Here is a 6,433-nt window from a genome sequence, read left to right on the forward strand (position 1 = left end):
AACTGGAACTTAATCATGTACTCTGCCTTGTGGGCATATCGAACCTCAGTGAGAAATGCAACTGGATTTACACCCTTTCAGTTGGTGTATGGTTTGGAAGCAATCTTACCAATACAATGTGAAATTTCATCGCTCAAACTCGTGATTGACCTGTTACCCGACACTTCTGAAGAAGAAGTGTGTTTCTTGGAATTAATCCATCTAGATGAAACCCATCGTGATGCCGCATTGGCTAACGAAGCGCATAAGAAATGTATTAAGGCGCAATATGATAGGAATGTCAAGCCTCGTATCTTCTCAGAAGGAGACCTGGTCTTGCTTTATGATCAGGAAGTTGATAAACTTGGAGCAGGGAAATTTGAACCAATGTGGATGGGTCCTTATGTTGTCAAGCATGTTCTGGCAAAAGGAGCCTATGAGTTAGTAGATTATGATGGGATTCCATTGTCGCAGCCCCAAAACGGGTTGTACCTCAAACGTTACTATGCTTGATTAAGTGTAGTAAAACTCACTGTATATATGCTTTCATTGCATGTGTGTGTGTGTCTTTTAGAGATTTTTATCTGGTTAGTAATCCACTTTGCATTTGTTGCAGATGTCAGAGTCTTCAGAACCTTTTGTTGGTTACGTCGATGGTGCTAGTCGTAGTATGCAGAATTTGTCTTCTGCAGCATGGGCTATTTTCGCTCCAAGTGGCGAGTTAGTGAGTTTTCAAGGGATTTGTATCGGTCGATCGACAAACAATATCGCTAAGTATAGCACGTTGATTGAACTACTCTCTGATGCCATTTCACTTAGCATTCACTGAATCATCGTTAGGCTAGACTCGCAACTCATTGTACCACAGCTAACAAGCATTTATACTGTTCGAAATCCAACAATTTTTCGTATGTTCCTTAGAGTTTGTATTTTGGAAAGACCTTTTGAACACATTCAATATCAACATATTTCTAGAAATCTTAACACATTAACTGATTCTATAGCGAATTATGTGTTAAACAGACATTTGCAACAGATGTAAAAGTAATATTTTCAATTCACATCATCAGTTGAATAGGATTGCATATAACCATTAAAAGCTCTGAAAGTAAAATAGATAGGTGTTTTAAAAGTTTTTACAAAATTTGTGCCCAAGACACATTTGGTCATCTGACCCAAAAAATAAAAAATGCATACAAAATATCCTAAGTAGATCTAGTGGTGCTCACGGTAACAGGTCACAGCCTGTGCTATCATGCAAAAAAGCCTCGCCCAACGGTTAGGAACACCAATAGTGTGGCATTGCAGCCTCATAGGTAACTCCTCAATCCGGATATCTGGAATACCAAGGGTTAGTCCCTCTATATGATCCTACAACTCTGCTAAGGTTTCGGCCAAATCCAAGTCCTAGAGAACTGCTCTCTCGATGTTTCTCTACACTAGCCCACCTGCAACTTATTGGCGTACCACAGGTAAAATAGTACCCACATCTGTATGCATAAGAGTAATTTTAGTTTAGTCTTGGAAACATTAAAAAACATAAAAAACATGTAGAAACTTGAAAAATCAAAAAACACTTTGGTCAAACAACTTACCCATAGCACCCCATTGTGCTTCAACTTATAGAATCAAATCTGGATCTCCACGATAATCCATCCCTGAGTATGGATGCTTCTCAATAAAAACAAGTTGTCACTCAAGCCAACTAAAAAATGTAGGGGGGGAAATGATTTTTGACTAACCCGCATGTCGAGCCATCAATTCAACCCACCTTTGCATACGTGGATCTCTAGGACCATCTACACCCAGTGATACATGTTGTGGTTGCATCAATGGGATTTTCTCTAAGGAGAAAGAAATTAGGATTGAACCATAGTAGAAATTCTTCGTCTTACCACTTTTTACCTTAGTCAATTTCTTTTTCAGCAGCGAAAGTACAACCTCGCACCAGTTGAAAACTTTTGGCTCCAGACACTCCAGTGCATACTGCATATAAGATATGTTCGCCGGATGTAGTGTCACACTACCAGCCAATTTTGCGATCGTGAAGAGGATTGTTCTTAAAGGAAAATCACTTACATCCTTGATGTTTATTTTCCCATCCTTGCTAGGCTATGTACCTGGCCAACAAAACTGTATGTTGTAATATCTCACCGATTCACCTCCACAGGCAAATCCAGAAAGTGAGATGGGGGCACCTCGCCTCAACAGTTCGGTAAGAAAGTAAATATCCTCAATAGTAATAGGGACCATCTTGTCCCTAATGTGAAATGTCTGATCTATCGGATCCCATAAAAAAAAAAGGAACTGCAATAGTTCTATTTGTTGCCTCATTCCGAACAACTTAAAGTATTTGAGTAACCCGCAATTCCTGAGGGCCTCAACTATACCCAGGTTGTTTAGGGAAACCATGTCTTGTTCTTCATGCTCTCTTTCTCGCAATGTAATTGACATTCTAATCCGATGAAAGCCTGAAACACAATCATAAGCTAAATTATGATCCTTTCCATGCAAAAAACAGGAAAAATTTTGGAGCTAACAGCTAAAACAAACTTGGGAAACTCGCCCACTGCAGCCCAAGCATAGAGGCAGTGTGCTGCAGAGCATCTAGCTTTCTATCTAGGTGAGCGCGTTTTTTGATGTGAAATCCTGTGCTGATCCCATGGAAAAAAAAATGTAACCCCGGGGGCCCCAAAAAACCCTAAAATTTGCATGAAATGACAAAATAATGAATTGAAAACAAAGTAGAGAGGTTTAGTTCCTACCTGGTCCGAATGGCTCGAGAAATGGTCCACAAAATCTTTCGCAATCAGTTGGTGAAATTTGAGGTAAAAACTGAGCTCAGAGCACAAAACTAGATGGTAAGTTCCAAATGGTTAAAATGTTATGGTAAAAACGTGTTTTATGTTTATTTCAAGTTAATTAATCGGCTAAACATTAGTATTTGCCTATTTTTGCCTATGAAATAGATATTTTTAATCCATTTGGTGATGTTTTGAGCGGTTTTTACAACTGATTTGCAGAATTTAATGTGCTCAAGTGTAAGTTGAACTTTTGACCACAGAGCACACTTTTATCTCTTTTTTGAGCTTTGTTAAAAATGAAAAGGAACCCCCTTGGAGTCCTCTTTAAGATCTTTTCAGACTCTCTAAATATGAAAAGATTGTCGAGTGCTTGTCCTTTCCAGCTCGTTAACGAATTGGAAAAGATATCTCTCTTGTATTATTTTATGATTTTTCGGACTTGAGAGATTAATTTACAAAAAAAAACTTGTGGAGTTTTCTTTTTGTACCTTTTCAAACTCTCTAAACATGAAAAGTACCGAGTTATCTTTGTCGTTAAACTCATTAAAACATCAAATAGCAACAAACTTGTCCATCTAGACAAGACCGAGTTTCACATTCGCAAGACTCGTTAAAACATCAAATAGTGATGGATTCGCCCGAAGGGTGAAATTATACAACAATCATATGTTATCCTCCTCAATATTGATAAAAATAAAGAGGTACTGGTTAGCAATGATTGGGGAAAATGGAAAAAGAGGAAAACCACTATGATAGCAGGTCGCTCTTGAACATGACACTTTCACTCCATCATCATGACTATTTAGGTTGGTTTATTAGCTTGATGGTTATCATATTGTTGGTCTATCATACCATCCATCACTTTGTTTTGGGTCAATGCTACCAATTCACTTTATTGTCGCCGACATGTTCAAGAGAAGTCATCCAATCAAAATCCATCTTTTGCAATACCATAAACCTTCATTTTCATGACCTCCATTCCTGAACCTTGTGTCGTTAGTCAAATTCCATCTCTAAAATCACTACACTCGTTTCATGTCGTTGATGTGGCATACATCAAGGCCCTCCTGCGATGAATCGCTTCTTGTCAACATCAACTCATTATCCAATAAGTTGACTTAGAAACACCCATTTAGTACCTTGAGGCTTGCATGCATCAATGGTTGGTTTCTTTCTTTCAGCGATAGGCATACATCAATGACCTTCGACCAAAAGACTTTGTATGGTGTTCGACATAAAATCATCCATTCACACCATGCAAAATGTACTGCAGTACCTTGAGGATCATTATCATCATCGGTGATTTCTCTCGCATCTGTTAACAACGTACATCATTGGTTGGTAATCAGATGGTGTCTTCCCATGTTCAAATCCTATTCACATGGTTAGACTCGTACTTGAGCAAACAGTTGAACGAGATTGAAGACCTCGGATCTAGTTTCATCCATCTGGGCTACGATATCAGGAGTACTAAATCATATGTATAATGGCTTTTCATTGATAATCATTCTGATCATGGGTCTATATCTGTAAACGATTGTTTATGTACATGTAATGAAAGTTTATAAGCTGAGCATGGGTATGCCTTCCCTCAGTGATTCATGTAAAATCAAATATCATGATATATGTATTTTAATTGATGCAAGTCACCTTCCACTTCAATACCTCCTCATCACATCGTAAAGCATTTCATTCGACATTGGCATTTTTAGACATCATGCTTTAGGGGGCATTTGTTACAGATCCATTTGGGCACATCAAATCCCAACATTTAGATCACTATCTTAGGGATCATCAAACCCTAAATTCAGTTGTTTCATGCCCTAAACAAGTCACCCCTTTGAATGCCTCCTTCCCAGACAGTTTCATGACTTGAGGACATCTAGAAATTGCCTCTAGAGGGACCAGCACAGGTAAGTCCTTATGAAGGTGCACTGCAGAGAAGTTAAGTCCACTTCCAGGGTGCTCTACAGGGCACTTAGGCTTCCTTTCACCTACGCTGGGCGAGAATGAGAGAAATTCACATAGGGTTTGGGGAATATTCTTATCTTTTGGAGTCATATAGAAGTTTCCCTATCTTATCAACTCCTATGAGCTCGAAAATGGATGAGGAATGAGTTAAGGATCATCCTATCCTCTCATCCCTTCCTCCATGGAACTAATTCTAAGTATGGAAGGCCATTCAATTTCACCATTAATGACAAAACCTCCTTCATCTTCCTATAAATTGACCACTCATCTAAGTGATCAGGGGCTGGATTATGTTGAATTGTAAGGAGATAATGCTGCTATGAGACTTGACTTTGGAGCAAATGATGTGATGCCACAAGCTTGTCTTGCTTTTGATGTGATGTGGATGGGATCCAAGCTGAAGGAATGACATTGAATTAGACACTGATGGTTGCAATTCCTTCTTCTACCTAATAAAGTGTTTGAACCTTTTTCCATATGTTGTGTTATTTCATAATGCTTATATTTATGAATTGCTTCTGATTCCTTTCATTTATATTCAATGGATCGTATGCTTTGATCATTTTTTGTCTTCTGTTGTGTTGACAGGGTACTTCTCAAGCGGATTAAGTACGGGAAGGAGCGACGAAATTGATACAAGGGAGATGAGAGGAAAGCGGAACTATAGGTAGGCCTTCTATCCCCTCTTCTTATCTATTGTTTATAGGAAAAGTTTAAAACACTTTAAACTGTTGTTCTAGGCACAACTACTTGTCTAGTGAATTAGTGTTTATCCGTAGATGCTAAATTCTCCAAAGCAATATCATACATCAGCAACAGAAGTGGGAAGAGTATATTCCATTGGTAGAGTTCTCATACAATAATGGGTATCATGAGTCCTTGAGAAGGAGTTTGGTTGAGGCACTTTATGGGTGGAGTTAATACTCCCATCAGTTGCATTTATCTAGTGAATAGGGTATTGATTGGAATAGATATGTTGGCTGAGATGGAACAGGAAATGCAAGCTATTAAAAGGAATTTGAAGGCAGCATAAGATAGGCAAAATATTTATGCAGATCAACATAGAAAATTTAAGGAGTTTTAGGTTGGGGATCATGTGTACTTGCACATCAATCCCAAGAGGATCTCCTTAAGGATTGGATCATGTGCCAAGATGGCACCTCGATATTGTGTATCTTTTGAGATCCTTGATAAGATTGGACTAGTGGCCTACCAACTTGCACTACCTCCGAAAATGAAATTTAATGATGTTTTCCATGCTTCATTACTTCAAAATTGTGTCCAGGATGTTGATGTAACACCCTCCTGTGATAAAGGAAAGTGTTCCCTCTGTGGACAGAGGCAACCCCTCTAGCCCTAGAGTGGGTCTAGTCATAGCAAAGACAAAACAACAATTGATTCCCTTAATTTTCTTTTTTGTTTTGAATTTAAAGAGACAAACAAGCAAGTGTGAACTGATAGATCCAAACAATTGTGATCTATGCTTGGTAGTGAAGAAATCGAATCAATATCAAAAATTAGTTTAATAACCGACACTAAAAATCAACCAGCAAGGAAAAAGCCTCAAGCAAATCAATAAGACGGTCGTGGATGAACCTTGGATAGACAAGTAACCCAAGAAAATGGTTTCTCGACGAAACCTCTAAAGAGCTAGGTCACAAGGTCTAAAAACACAAGAC

Source organism: Pinus tabuliformis, chromosome 3_2, assembly GCF_031772625.1.
Source record: "Pinus tabuliformis cultivar Carrire ecotype Pingquan chromosome 3_2, CPIR1, whole genome shotgun sequence".
Taxonomy (NCBI): Eukaryota; Viridiplantae; Streptophyta; class Pinopsida; order Pinales; family Pinaceae; genus Pinus; species Pinus tabuliformis.